Source organism: Hypanus sabinus, chromosome 11 (genome assembly GCF_030144855.1).
Source record: "Hypanus sabinus isolate sHypSab1 chromosome 11, sHypSab1.hap1, whole genome shotgun sequence".
Taxonomy (NCBI): domain Eukaryota; kingdom Metazoa; phylum Chordata; class Chondrichthyes; order Myliobatiformes; family Dasyatidae; genus Hypanus; species Hypanus sabinus.
Window position 1 is genome coordinate 112,506,530 of NC_082716.1, and position 14,678 is coordinate 112,521,207.

Genomic DNA, 14,678 nt, shown 5'->3' on the forward strand with positions numbered 1-14,678 from the left:
CAAAATTGATAGTCCAAAAAAACAAAGTTTTGCATCCCTAGTAGTTTTAGGTATTTTCCATGTATTTAGAGATACAGCTCAGTAGCAGGCCCTTCAGACACAAATAAATCCCTGCTGCTGGTTCCATTGATTTACTGCCTGTTACACTGCTGGCGTTTAGGGAAGCAATGACGACCCTCCATCTCTGGCGGTGTTCAGAGCTTCCTTCATCATCTCAGTAGCTTCCTCGCTGTTTTCACTCCTTTCAGTCCCAAGTAGATACTCAGGAATTCTGTCGCACTCAAATGTAGGATTCTTCACTGCTGCTTCTGTAACAGTTTTGTTTGACCAGACAGGGTTGTTAACCTTCAGCTACACCCTCTGATCCTGGTGGCTTGATGGACCACTCTTAATCTGGCCTCTACCCTTGGGTGATCCTACCAAGATCCAAAGCATAAAGCCCCATGAACACATGGTCCTCTGGATCTCTGGTTTCCTCTCACATTTCAAAGGCGTACGTGTCAGTAGGTTAATTAGTCACATGGGTGTAACTGAGCCCTCCAAGAGGAGCACAACCTTGTCGTTGGGTTTGGAGGCTTGTGTTCCTCAATGACCCGGAGAGCTATGTTGGCTAGAGTCGGGGCTTTATGCTTTGTCTCTTGGTAGGATCACCTTGCATAAACAGGTCAAAGAGTAGAGGCCAGACTACAAGTGGTCCACCTTTTCGAGGTTCAGGGGTTCAGCTTAGGGCTAACAATCTTGACTAGCAAAAACAAAAGTACTATGGAGACAGCAATGAAGAATCCTCCCACATCTGAACACTGCCAGAGACGAAGGGCCTTCATTGCTGCCCTTAAACAGTAGTGGTGTAATAGGAAGTAAGTACATAATACAATAGAAATATTTTTTTAAAAGTTTTAAACTGCAAGTCAAAACAAATTGCTCAACTTTTCATCTGCTGGATCAGTTGAAAGTCACCCATTCGCAAGCCACTGACCAACAGAAACAGCTAAAAGGATGTGTACTAGACTGTAACATTGCAAAAGTGTTGAAAAATAATCTATTGTGAGTAATGTTTAACATTCCACATCCACAGCAACACACTCAAAATACCATAGGGACTCAGCAGGTTAGGCAACATCCATGGAAATACATAAACAGTCGACGTTTTGACCCGAAACCCTTCTTCAGGTCTGGAAAGGAAAAGAAGTCAGAGCAAGAAAGTGGAAAAAGTACAAGGTGACAGGTGAAACAGGGAAATGGGGAAGAGGTCAAGTAAAGGACTGGCAAGTTGATTGGTGAAAGAGATAAAGAGCTGGAGATAAGAGAGGACAAAAGACCATGGGAGAAGGGGGTGGGGGAGGGGAAGCACCAGGGGAAGGTGATGGGCAGGTAAGGAGATAAGATGAGAGCGGGAAAACAGGAATGGGGAGTGAAGGAGGAGGGGTATTTACCAGAAGTTTGAGAAATCAATGCTCATACCATCAGGTGTGTACTGTACCAGCAGTTATGGTCGAAATGACAATAAAAAGTGACTTGAAAAGGTTCTGCAGAGGCCCACCTCCATTGTTCTTCACTGGTAATAGCTGTGTCAGGTGCCCTCACACCCATTCATATTGAATGACTTACTGAATATAGGTATCTTTTCCTCGCCAGCACCAAGCATTCAAATTGATGAGTGCAAAAGTCCATCAAGATGACAGATAAACCCACTGCCAGTTTAAAAAAAAATCGAAATTCAGCTTGGGCTGATAGGTAAATACTTGAATTATACCCATTTTCCTATCACTTTTCTGAAACAGGAAACAGTCTGTCAACTTTGGAATCATCCCTCCCCACTTTTAACCTCCATTCACTTAACTCCACATTCTTCAGAGCATATTCATCTCCCGAATCACCTACCCTAGGAAATGTGTCATCCGACACACATTAACCTCCCCCCCCCCCCCCGCTGTGCCAAGGATGGGATGTTATTTCATCTCCACAGAGCATCAAACCTGTAACTCACCACTGAAGAACTTTTGCCAAGACTGAAACCTCCTGTCACCTTTATACTTTTCATTTTATTTTTCGCTTTATACAACTCATGCTCACGGTATTTTTTTTTCTGTTTGCACAGTTTGTCTTCCTTCACACACTGGATAAGGCCACAGAAAAGTACAGCAAAGAAACAGGTCATCCGGCCCATCTAAACCATGCTGGAAACATTTAAACTGCCCACTCCTATTGGCGTACACTGGGATCATATCCCTCCATACCCCTACCATCCACATACCTACCCAAACTTCTCTCAAACGCACTGGCAACTTGTTCCACACTTGCACCACTTGCGTGAAGAAGTGCTCTTCATATTCCACTTAAACTTTTCACCTTCCACCCTAACCCATGACCTCTATTCATAATCCCACCCAAACACATTGATAAAAAGTCTGCTTGCATTTACCCTATATATACCCCTCAATTTTATATACCTTTATCAAACCTCCCCTCAATCTTCTACATTCTGAGGAATAAAATCCTAATCTACTCAAACTTTCCTTTTCACTCAGGTCCTCCAGTCCCGGCAACATCCTGGTAAATTTTCTCTGTACTCTTTCAACTTTATTTACATCTTTCCTGTAGGTAAGTGACCAAAACTGCACCCAATACTCCAAATTAGCCCTCATCAATGTCTCATACAACTTCAACATAACATCCCATCTCCTGTACTCAATACATTGATTTATGAAAGCCATTGTGGATGCTTGTTTGTTTTTAAATATTCATTTTTCCCCATAAATTAGAGCATAGAACAGTACAATATAGTACAAACTTTTTGGCCCACAATGTGCCAATCTTTTAACCTACTCTAAAATCAGTCAACTCTTCCCTCCATTTTTACATAGTCTTCCATTTTTCTGTCATCCATGTGCCTATCAGATATATCTGCTTCTAACCACCCCTGGCAGGGCATTCCATGCACCCACCACTCAGTTTAAAAAAAATCATCTGACATTCCCGCTACACTTTCCTCCAATCACATTAAAATTTTAATTCCCATTGCCACTCCAACATGTCACACCGTGGCCTCCTCGTGCCAAAAGGAGGAGTAACATCTTATACACCGTCTGGGTAGCCTCCAAACTGATGGCACAAATACAGGTTTCTCCTTCCTGTACACAATATTTTTCCCTTCCCCTTCCCTCTATTCTCCACTATGGTCTTTTACCTTTTCACACCTGCCTATTATCCAAGCAGCATCTTCATAAATCTGCTCTGCACCCTCTCTAAAGTTTCTACATCCTTCCTATCATGAGGCGACCACAAACGAACACAATATTCCAGGAGTGGTCTAACCAGGGTTTCATAGAGCTATAAAATTACCTTGCAGCTCTTGAACTCAATCCCCCTAATCTATAATATTTCTTTATTTTCCTGTAGATGACTGAAAAAAAAATGAATCTCAACTTGGTATATGGTAACATATGCAACTTATTATTATTTTCCCTTTGACTTTATTTTGTTCTTTTTAAACTTAGGTGTGTTGTACTGTAACCGTTAGCTTTACTGTTTAATAAAAATCAATTTCCATCTGACAAGTCCAGAGAGGAGGGCAAATCAGAAGCTCAAAATACTACTTCAGCATTCTTGCCTGAAAAAAGCCACTGGGTGGTCAAACAGCATCGATGGAAAGGAATGAACAGTTGAAGTTTCAGGACATGATGAAGACTCTCAACCAGAAACTTTGACTGTTTATTCCTTTTCATTGAAGTGTCGTGTGCCATTCAGCTAAGTCTTCTAACACACAGTAATAAACTACATCAAATTCGCAGTGGACCAAATTATTGTGTTTATTATTGACTTACAAAGGAAGCTACATCTCCACATGCTATGTTGGTGAATAGCTTCAACCTTTTCGCTCAACCACTTCGATATGTTTTACAGAAAACAGTAATTAGGTCATTCCTAACATAACATTCCTCTGTTACCTGCAACTGTGTCTAGTTCCTACCATTTGTTCTTTGATTTGTATTTTAAAGCTGTGTCCTATTTTTCCACTATTGTCAAAACATTCCCCCCCACCCCCCCGCCATAAAACACACACAGCCCGTCATACAACACAAATATCTTCCTAGAAGCCAGCAAACTAGCACTCTGGGAACTCATAGGTTCTGTCACATTACATTTTATAAAAGTTACAAATTCATGAAGGCTTCAGAGTTACAGATATACTTCCACAGATGCTTCCTGACCTGCTGAGTTCCTCCAGCATTTTGTCTGTTTTGCAGTTCCAGGATCGACAGAATATCTTTTTTTTTAAAAAAGCCACTTGTACCACACTATGTCATTACTGCTGGCAGGGAGGGGGGGAGAGGGGGGAGAGAGAGAGAGAGAGAGAGAGAGAGAGAGAGAGAGAGACACACACACACACACACACACAAGGGCTTGGTCAGTCTGAAAGTTCTGGGTAACAATCCAAATTGGTGGTCTAACTCAGATACCACAGCTGGCTGAGAAAATGCACATCTGTACACAGCAGATGTTTGGATTGGGTTAATTGCAGAGCATGCCAGCATGAAAGGAAGGTGCCCACTTGCATGCTGCATCTAACCCCTGCTATGCAAGCTCGGCGCAGAAAGAGAGAAATCTGCTTTCTCCAGTCAGAAGTGATTTACAACGAGTGTCGAAGAGCGAGGCCAAGAAATTCAACTAATAGTTTCAGTGAAGTGAAGCAAGACTAAATATAAATTTTGCTTGAAACATATACACTGACAACACAGAACTGAACACGAGATCTTTATGCTGTAACTATTCTTTGAAAAATACCCTGCTATACAAATTCTACACTGTCTCACATCAGCAACACCTGGAGAAAGCATCAAGTTACCTAACACAGGGGTAATGATGCCACGTTTGGCAATGGTGATGGAAATAATGAAACCACTCCAGTTCATTATATTCATTCTAAAAAAAAAAATTCCTTGCATTTGATATACATTGCAAACCACTGACAAGAATGATAAAGACACCTTTATGAAGATTTTATTGATCAGAATCAGATACAGTACCAGAAATAATTTGGAAGATGTGTAGCTCAGGTAGCTGATGGCTGTATTGAGTGGTTCTCTGATCTTGGCAATCCATTTGCAAAAGTTTTGTCACCACACAAAGAAACATCACTTGTAGTGTGTTCTCCGAATGCTGGACGGGGCACAAATTTGACTGGGCATCAGTGAAAGGCATGGCACAAGCAAACACACAGCATGCAAGAGATTTCCCAGTGGCACGGTTTTCCACAAACAATTCTGTAAACAGACATGTAGACCTCAATCGCATTTATAAGCCAACGCTGGCAAAATTTCAGACGGTATACAGAGTTCACCACGCAACTAATCAGCAACAAAACCCCCTCCCTATGTCACAACAGAGCTTTTGTAATGATGACCAACCAACTGATTGATAAGTATATAAAGGCCAAGCATTCAGAGGACACACAAGTGAACAATGCACAGATGATGTCTCCTCATATGGTGATGAAACTTTTGCAATTGGATTGCCAAGATCGGAGAACTACTCAACCCAATCAGGTTTGGTAACTTTGCTTTTTGCCTTTATTAGTCAAAGCATTGATCCTCAAAGTCAGGAAGTTATGTTGCAGCTTTATAAAACTCTAATTGGGCCGAATCTGCAGTATTGAATTTAGTTCTCGTTGCCCCATTACAGGAAGGCTGTCGAGGCTTTGGAGAGGGTGCAGAAGAGATGTACCAGGATGCTGCCTGAATTAGAAGACATGCTATAACGAGAGGTTAGACAAACTTGGGTTGTTTTCCCTGGAGTGGCGGAGGCTGAGGGGAACTCTGATAGAGGTTTGTAAGATTATGAGCAGCATAGAAAGAGATGATAGACCATATCTTCTAAAGGTTCAAATGTGTAATACCCTCAGGCATGCATTTAAGATGGGAGGCAATTTCCAAAGGAGATGTGAGGGGCAAGTTGTTTTTTTTTACATTAAGTGGTGGGTGCCTGGTGTGGTGGTGGAGGCAGAAACATTAGAATTTTAAAGAGTTAAGAATATGAGGAAAATGGAAGGATATGGATGGGCACTGTGCAGGTGAAAGAGATTAGTTTAGTTTCCATTTGATTGGTTCAGCACAACACCGTGGGCTGAAGGGCCTGTTCCTGTGGGATTTGTATAAATGGGATGGGATGTGATGGTTGCCATGATACAGTAAGCCGAAGTGCTCATGTCTGTGTTTACTCTCTTTAACTTTGAAGTCAGAACACAAGTATACGTTCAAAAATTCTTAACTTCATTTTCACCTGGTCCCACCCAGAGAGCTTTAATTAAAGTTTCTAAAAATATTAAAAAGACACTTTGGGGGAAGCACAGCCTATAACTTAGAACAAGACTGAGAAGGAAAAGAGCTGGGAAATATTTCCACACAAGTACCGTTGGTTTATAATATACTTCAGTAAACATAAAATGATCCAAAAGTTTAGATCTGGGGTAAGGTTGCATCTACATGAAATGCTGTTGTAGGAAAGCAAAAACCAACAGAGATCCTCACCACCCAGGCCACGCTCTCTTCTCACTGCAGCCATCAGGTAGAAGGTATAAGAGCCTCAGGACTCACAGCACCAAGTTCAAGAACAGTTCGTACTCCACAACCATCAGGCTCTTGAACAAAAGGGGATAACTACATTCAGTTCTCTCGTCATTGAGAAGTTCTCACAACCAATGATCTCACATTAAGGACTCTTTATCTCATGTTCTCGTTATTAATTGCTATTTATTTATATTTGCATTTGCACAATTTTTGTCTTCTGCACTCTGGTTGATCTTTCATTGATCCTGTTATAGTTACTATGCTATAGATTTGCTGAGTATGCCCGCAGGAAAATGAATCTCAGGCTTGTATGTGGTGACATATCTACTTTGATAATAAAAGTTACTTTGAACTTTGACAGTTCAAACCAAGAGTATCAAAGGACAGCGGACAAAGCAAGCAAGGTGAACAGGTTTTGAGGGGCTGAATTACCCATTCTAGCTTATTCTGCTGCATCAGTTTTTAAGTTGGGGAGAGAAGAGGGGGCAGGATAAAGAGAGTAGATTAAAACACAGTAGGATGGCAAACTGCAAAGGAAGAATTGGTTTCCATGACAGGCCTTCACTTTTTTGATTTTACAGTGTCACAAAGCTCACAATGTTCTCATTGGAAGCACAGTCAGCACTGGGCAAAATCTTTTTTTTAATATATATATATATAAAACTGGCTTTTCTCACCCGCTCCAACATGCAGATGTAGAGCAAAGGAGGAGGGAAATATGACAGCTCAGTCAATTCATGACAACATAGGCAAAGTCTTAACATACTTATGCAAAAAAGTTAAAGAACAAGAGTTTAAAGTGGGACCTTCAAGATTCTGTGGCATGTATTTTTAAATTGAAAGAGTCTTGCTTGCTGGCTTGGGTGTTTGATCAGCCTTCCGGGGGTAAATTAAAGGGGGTTGGTCCAAAGGAAAGAATCTGTAGCCACAAGTATGCCAACATTTGCCATCCAGAATGACCTCAGAATTCTACAAAGACTGCACATGACACCCTAGAGCTTAAGTGTCTAACGGCAAAGCGTCAGGCCAATCCGACTGGAGGAAAGTCTGCTCCACTTACTGACCATGGCACTGTCACGGAGTGATTGAGTATGGACAGACCCTTGTGTCCAACTTGCCCAATGCCCTCTAACCCCTCCTATGTACTTTTAAATACTGCTAATGTGCTTGCTCAAACACCATTTCTGGCAGCTTTTTTTTCAAATGTGTGTTAAGAATTTGCCCTCGATGATCCTTTTAAATCTCTCATCGCTGATTTAAACTTACACTCTCAGTTTTAGCACACCGCCCCCCCCCCCCATGCCTGAATGTGGAGGGGATTCTCAATGAAGCTGATCATTCATCATAACTGTCCCAGGACTGAAGAGTTAAGCAAGAGTCAATCATAACATCAGTGAGACCAAAGAAGTGACTATGGACTCCAGAGGGAACACACACCAGTCCTCATAGAGGGATCAGAAGTGGGGAGAGTGAGCAATTTCAAGTTCCTGGGTGTCAGGATCTCTGAGGATCTACCCTGGGCCTTACGTATCAATCCAGCTAGAAAGAAGGCAAGACAGTGGCTATATTTCATTAGGAGTTTGAGGATATTTGGTATGTCACCAAAGGCACTCGTGAATTTCTACGTATGTACCACGGAGAGCATTCTGACAGGTTGTATCACTGTCAGATATTGGGGGTCTGGGGTGGCACTGCATGGAATCAAAATAAGCTGCAGAAAATTGTAAACTTAGTCAACTCCATTGTGCACCCTAATCCCCATGGTATCAAGGAGTGATGCCTCAAAAAGGCGGCGTCCATCATTAAGGACTCCCAACACCCAGGACATGCCCCCTTCTCATTGTTACCACCAGGAAGGAGGTACAGAATCCTGAAGGCACACATTCAACGATTCAGGAACAGCTTTTTCCCCTCTGCCATCTATTTATGAATGGGGACATTGAACCCATGAACACCAACTTACTACTTTTATCTGCACTACTTACTTAACTATTTTATATACTGTATATTTATTGTAATTCAGTTTTTCTCTACGATTGTGTACTGCATTGTACTGCTGCCACAAAAACATTGTACTGCTGACACATGCTGGTGATATTAAACCTGATTCCGATTCTGACAATATACAATTGTAGACAGCCAAACTATCCTTCTCTAAAGGATATCAGTAAACCTGGCTCAGTTTCAAATAACCTAATCTTTACCACCAAAAATTCAAAGTACCCTTAGTGTCATTATCCAACCCTGCAATTCATCTTCCTAAAGATAAACCATGAAACAAAACCACCATGGAACACGTTCAAAGAGGTTCAAACACCCAACATGCAAAAATACAAAGAATAAATCATGCAAACTGCAAAAACAAGAGAAAAGCACAAAACATCAAACCACAGAGTCATTGAAACAGACTGGGAATGTTCAGTTCGATTTAGCGCTGCATGGCTCATTGACTGCAGGCTGCAGCTTTCTATTCTAATCTCCAACTCAACATTCTCTGGGTACTTCTTCTAATATCTCCATAAGGCCCAGCATCAAAACATCTCTAATACCTGGCCCATAAAACACCTTATGACTACTTGTTTTCAGAAATGCAAAGTAAAAGCAGGTGTTGGAATTTCTCTGGAAGGTATGAAGTTAGAGCCAGGTCATAAACCTTGTATCAGAACTGGGAAAAGTAAGACTAAGTACTGAGGATGGAGGAACTCAGCTGGTCAGGCAGCATCTATGAAGCAGTTTGAAGAGTTGATATTTCAGGCCAAGCCCCTTCATCAGATTCATAAAGGGTCTTATTATTCCTTCCCATCAATGCTGTCTGAGATGCTGAGTTCCTCCAGCACTTTGTGTGGGTTGCTCAAGATTTCCAGCATCTACAGAATCGCTTGTGAAGCAAAGGATTTTTTTTTAAATGACCTACAGAAAGAAGAAAGCCTTCCCTTCATTTTAAAAGGCTTACCTTCCTTTGTCTCATTCAATTTTTGCAGCTAAAAAAAAATCCAACTCTTTCCAGCTCACAGAAAAAAGCCATCTGACCTCCTTACATGGAGCAGATAAGTACAAACCACAATGCAACTGAAAGCCTGTTGCTGTGATTTTGCAAAAATAAATTCTCATTACCCTTTCCACCCCTTTTTGACAATGATAAATCTTCCTGGCTTACATTAAGCTGATAATTTATAACCATTGACATTACTACCGAAATTTTGGTTCCAGTCTCCTGTGGATACTGACACTCCAGCTAAAAGTTGCTCAAAAGTTTTAAGTTTTGCGATTTAAATAACATGGACTACCCTCTTAGCCGCCTCATTTCACGATACCACAAGCTGATGCAAAACAACCCTGCGGACTAAATTAAAGCACAGCTGTATAATAACCTTCAGTCTTGTTAGTGACTTGAATGTTTACACACAAACACATACCAGGGCTCGACAGGACTGTCAATCAAACAATGTGCCTGCTCAGCCGCTCGCCCATTGGTCACCCAATAACCAAGTTGCCCTCTGATTGGCAAACACACCCGTCATTCAGTCACAACCCCGCCACTTCCGGTCCGGTGTGGCTCCCACTCCAATTGCGCTCCTGATTCACAACTTTCCACCGGCAAACCTAAATTTATATATAAATTAGTAAAATAAGACACCCTACATGTCTAGGCACACAGAGAGAAAGAGCGTTGATTATCTGTTCAGAGAAAGGTGAAAGTCGCGCCTGCTGCGGGGATTTAAAAACACAGAAATTAATTTCTCCACATCCATTATTAGGCCTCACTGTTTTACCTGAAGTGTTTATCTCCGCGCTCAATCTCCACCAATGATCAACCGACTCGGTGACCGCCACAGACTAACTCCACATGAGAAGAAAGAAAAAAAACCGATGGCTTTCCCTTTTAAATCTTTCTTTCTTCTTTTAATCGCCCTCACCCGCTCGCTCTCGCGCGCGCGCGCTCTCGCTCTGTACACGGCGACGCGACGACACCGGAAGCCAGCCTCCCCCCCGCGCCTTGATGGACGTTCCGCGCCAGCAATCAAATGGGCGAAGAGGGGCGGGTCCTGCTGCCTTAAAGCCAAACTATCCCAGGCTGGAGAGAAGTTTCTGAAGTGCCTGGAAGGTCCCCTACGATTAAATATTCCGCTGATCATTTAAAATTCACGAATCTAAAGCAGAAAGTTTAGAGAGGCGTGGTAAGTAGTTGTCCCCAGAAGGTAGACATATTACAGCAAACACGATAAAAATCTTCAAATGCTGGAAATCCAAAGCAACACCCACAGACACAAACCCAGCATCGACGATCCAGGCCGAGACCCTTCGGCAGGACTGGGGAGGAGAGGGGAAATAAATCAGGTGGAGAGCAAGAAGTACAAGCTGGTAGGTGGCAGGTGAACCCGGGAGAGTTGGGACGGTAATTGGTGAAAGAGATAAAGGGCTGGAGGAGGGGAAATCTTATAGAAGCCCAGGGAAGGGGAAGCAGCAGACAGAGGTGAGAGACAGGTGAGGTGAAAGGCGAAAACGGGAGCGGTGAGGGCGAAGGAGTGGAGGGGGTGGGACAGTTCCTTGCAGTTAGAAAAAAGATCACTCTTTATGCCATCAGCTTAGAGGCTCCCCAGATGTTGCTCCTTGAACCTGTGTGGTGTCCTCGTGGCAGTGGAGGAGGCCATGGACTGACATGTCGGAATGGGAACGGGAAATGGGATTGACATGGGTGGCTGTCGGGAGATCCTGCTTTTTGTGGTGGACGGATTGGAGGTGCTCAGCTCCGATCCCATCCTGGACACTGTTCGATCTCCTGCTCTCTGGTAGGAGACACAGAAACATCTTAGCCAAGACAGTAAGACTGAAATTCAGCTTCTTCCCAAGGGCTGTTGGGCAGCTGAATAATACTACACCCTTTGTGTGTTACAGACTACCAGAGTCACTTGTTGCAAGTACAGTAAATTTGTTCAGGTGCCTTGCCGTTCCGCATGGACGATCATGTCTCTCCATCCATCACGGTCCCTGACCCTCCAAATAGAAGTTGTTGCCTCCCCTGTTGCTAACCGTGATGTTAATCCATCTCTCATTCTCACTCTCTGTCGGCCTCTGCTTCTCTTCCAGCTTTCCAGTTGTGACTAAATGTTCCAATGTCTCTCTTTGCATGCTGTGTCCAAAGAATTTTGATTGCTGTTTTCTGATTTTTTTTTAAGTAATGTATGTTTTGTTTTCGTTCTCTGTAGAACCTCTTTGTTGGTGATCCTGTCCGGATACGATATGCATAGCATTCTTCTGGGGAACCACATCTCTGCTGCATCGATTCTTTTTCCATTGCATTTGTGATGGTCCATGACTCGCAGCCATAAACCAACATTGGAAGAATGTAGCAGCTGGGAGTTCTAAGGCGATGTCACTTGCTGTTTTCTTGATCGTCAGGCCGTTTCTCATTTCTGTAAATACTGTTCTTGCCATTGCTATTCTTGCTTTTATGTCTGTTTCACATTTGCCATCAGATGTTACCCATGATCCAAGGTATTTGAAGTTGTGAACTTGTTTCAGGATTTCATTTCCCAATACGATCCTCCAGTCTGGGATATCAGGTTTCTTTGATATTCCCATTACTTCAGTTTTCTTTTTGTTTAAGGTTAGGCCAAGTCTTTCGCTCTCTGTGTTGTGAAATACGAGGGAAGAGCATGACAGATGTATTCCAAATAAGAAGAAATTTTCAAACTGAAGAAGGACACTACCGTGGCTGACAAGTGAAGTCAGAGCCAAAGTAAAAGCAAAAGAGGACATACAAGGAAGCCAAAGCTAGTGGGAAGATAGAGGATTAGGGAACTTTTAAAAACTTGCAGAAGGAAACTAAGAAGGTCATTAGGAAGGAAAAGATGAATTATGAAAGGAAGTTAGTGACTAATATCAAAGAAAGTATTAAAAGCTTTTTTTAAGTATCTCAAGGGTAAAAGAGAATCAAGGATAGATATAGGACCAATACAAAATGACACTGGAGATATTGTAATGAGAGATGCAGAGATGGCAGAGGAACTGAGTGTGTATTTTGCATCAGTCTTCACAGTGGAAGAGGCCTGCAGTACTCCGGACATTCAGGAGTGTCAGGGAAGTGAAGTTTGTGCAGTGAAAATTATAACTGAGAAGGTACTCAGGAAGCTTAATGGTCTGAGGGTGGATAAATCTCCTGGACCTGATGGAATGCACCCTCGGGTTCTGAAGGAAGTAGCTGGAGAGATTGCGGAGGCATTAACGATGATCTTTCAAGTATCAACAGATTCTGGCATTGTACCGGATGACTGGAAAATTGCAAATGTTACTCCACTATTTAAGAAGGGTGGGAGGCAGCAGAAAGGAAACTATAGACCTGTAAGTCCGACATCAGTGGTTGGGAAGTTGTTGGAATTGCTTGTTTGGGATGAGATTACTGAGTAACTGGAGGCACATGACAAGATAGGCCAAAGCCAGCATGGTTTCCTGAAAGGAAAATCCTGCCTGACAAACCTACTGCAATTCTTTGAGGAAATTAAGAGCAGGGTAGACAAAGGAGATGCAGTAGATGTGGTGTACTTGGATTTTCAGAAGGCCTTTGACAAGGTGCCGCACATGAGGCTGCTTAGCAAGATAAGAGCCCATGGAATTACAGGGAAGTTACTAGCATGGGTGGAGCATTGGCTGGTCGGTAGAAAACAGAGAGTGGGAATAAAGGGATCCTATTCTGGCTGGCTGCCAGTTACCAATGGAGTTCCCCAGGGGTTGGTGTTGGGACCGCTGCTTTTTACGATGTATGTCAATGATTTGCATTACAGTATTAAGGGATTTGTGGCTAAGTTTGCCGATGATACAAAGATAGGTGGAGGAGTGGGTAGTGTTGAGGAAACAGAGACTTAGATAGTTCAGAGGAATGGGCAAAGAAGTGGCAAACGAAATACAATGTTGGAAAGTGTATGTTCATGCACTTTGGTGGAAGAAATAAACGGGCAGACTATTATCTAGATGGGGAGAGAATTCAAAATGCAGAGATGCAAAGGGATCTGGGAGTCCTTGTGCCGGATACCCTAAAGGTTAACTTCCAGGTTGAGTCGGTTGTGAAGAAGGTGAATGCAATGTTGTCATTCATTTCTAGAGGTATAGAATATAAGAGCAGGGATGTGATGTTGAGGCTCTATAAGGCACTCGTGAGACCACACTTGGAGTATTATGTGCAGTTTTGGGCTCATTTTAGAAGGGATATACTGACATTGGTGAGGATTCAGAGAAAATTCACAAGAATGATTCCAGGAATGAGAGGGTTACCATAAAAGGAATGTCTGTCAGCTCTTGGGCTGTATTCCCTGGAGTTCAGGAGAATGAGTGGAATCTCATAGAAACATTCAGAATGTTAAAGGGCTGAACAGATAAGATATGACAAAGTTATTTCCCATGGTAGGGGAATCTGGGACAAGAGGGCACAACTTCAGGATTGAAGGATGTCCATTCATGAGTAGCTGTGGAGGTCAAGTCATTGGGTATAATTAAGGCAGAGATAGATAGGTTCTTGATTAGCCAGGGCATCAGAGGGTATGGGGTGAAAGCAGGGGAGTGGGGATGACTGGAAGTATTGGATCAGCCTGTGATTGAATGGCAGAACAGTCTCAATGGGCCAAATGGCTTACTTCGGCTCCGATATCTTATACAATGAAATAAGTAAACAGTCAACATTTCAGATCAAGACACTTCATCAGGACTGAAAAGGAAGAGGGATGATACCGGAATAAATGGTGGGGGAAAGGAGGCTAGCGGGAAAGCAATAGGTGAAGCCAGGTGAAGGTCAAGAGCTGCAGAGGAAGGAATCTGATAGGAAAGGAGAGGGGACCGAAGGGGAAGGGGAGACCCAGGGGAAAATGATAGGCAGGTGACAAGAGGTTGAAGGACAGAGTGGGGAATACAGGAAAGGGGGGGGGGTAGGTTCATTGATCACATGAGTGTAATTGGGAACAGTACGGGCTCACTGGGTCGGTGGGTCCTGTTACTGTGCTGTATCCATAAATAAATAAACAGCATCTGATGGTAGAGGGGAAGAAGCCTTTCCAAAATGTTGAACGTGTGTCTTCAAGCTCTTGTACCTCCTACTTGATGGTAGTAATGAAAAGGTGGTGT

General features: G+C 42.8%; 1 protein-coding gene across 1 annotated transcript in view; it reads right to left on the reverse strand.

Annotated features, from left to right (window-relative positions):
• Positions 1–10,525, reverse strand: part of LOC132402297 (BTB/POZ domain-containing protein 7-like) — a 205,918-nt gene extending 195,393 nt beyond the window's left edge. Inside the window, exon 1 of the mRNA XM_059985162.1 lies at positions 10,340–10,525. The gene's annotated coding sequence lies outside the window, so the exon portion shown is untranslated. The remainder of the gene's footprint in view (positions 1–10,339) is intronic.
• Positions 10,526–14,678: the final 4,153 nt, after the last annotated feature.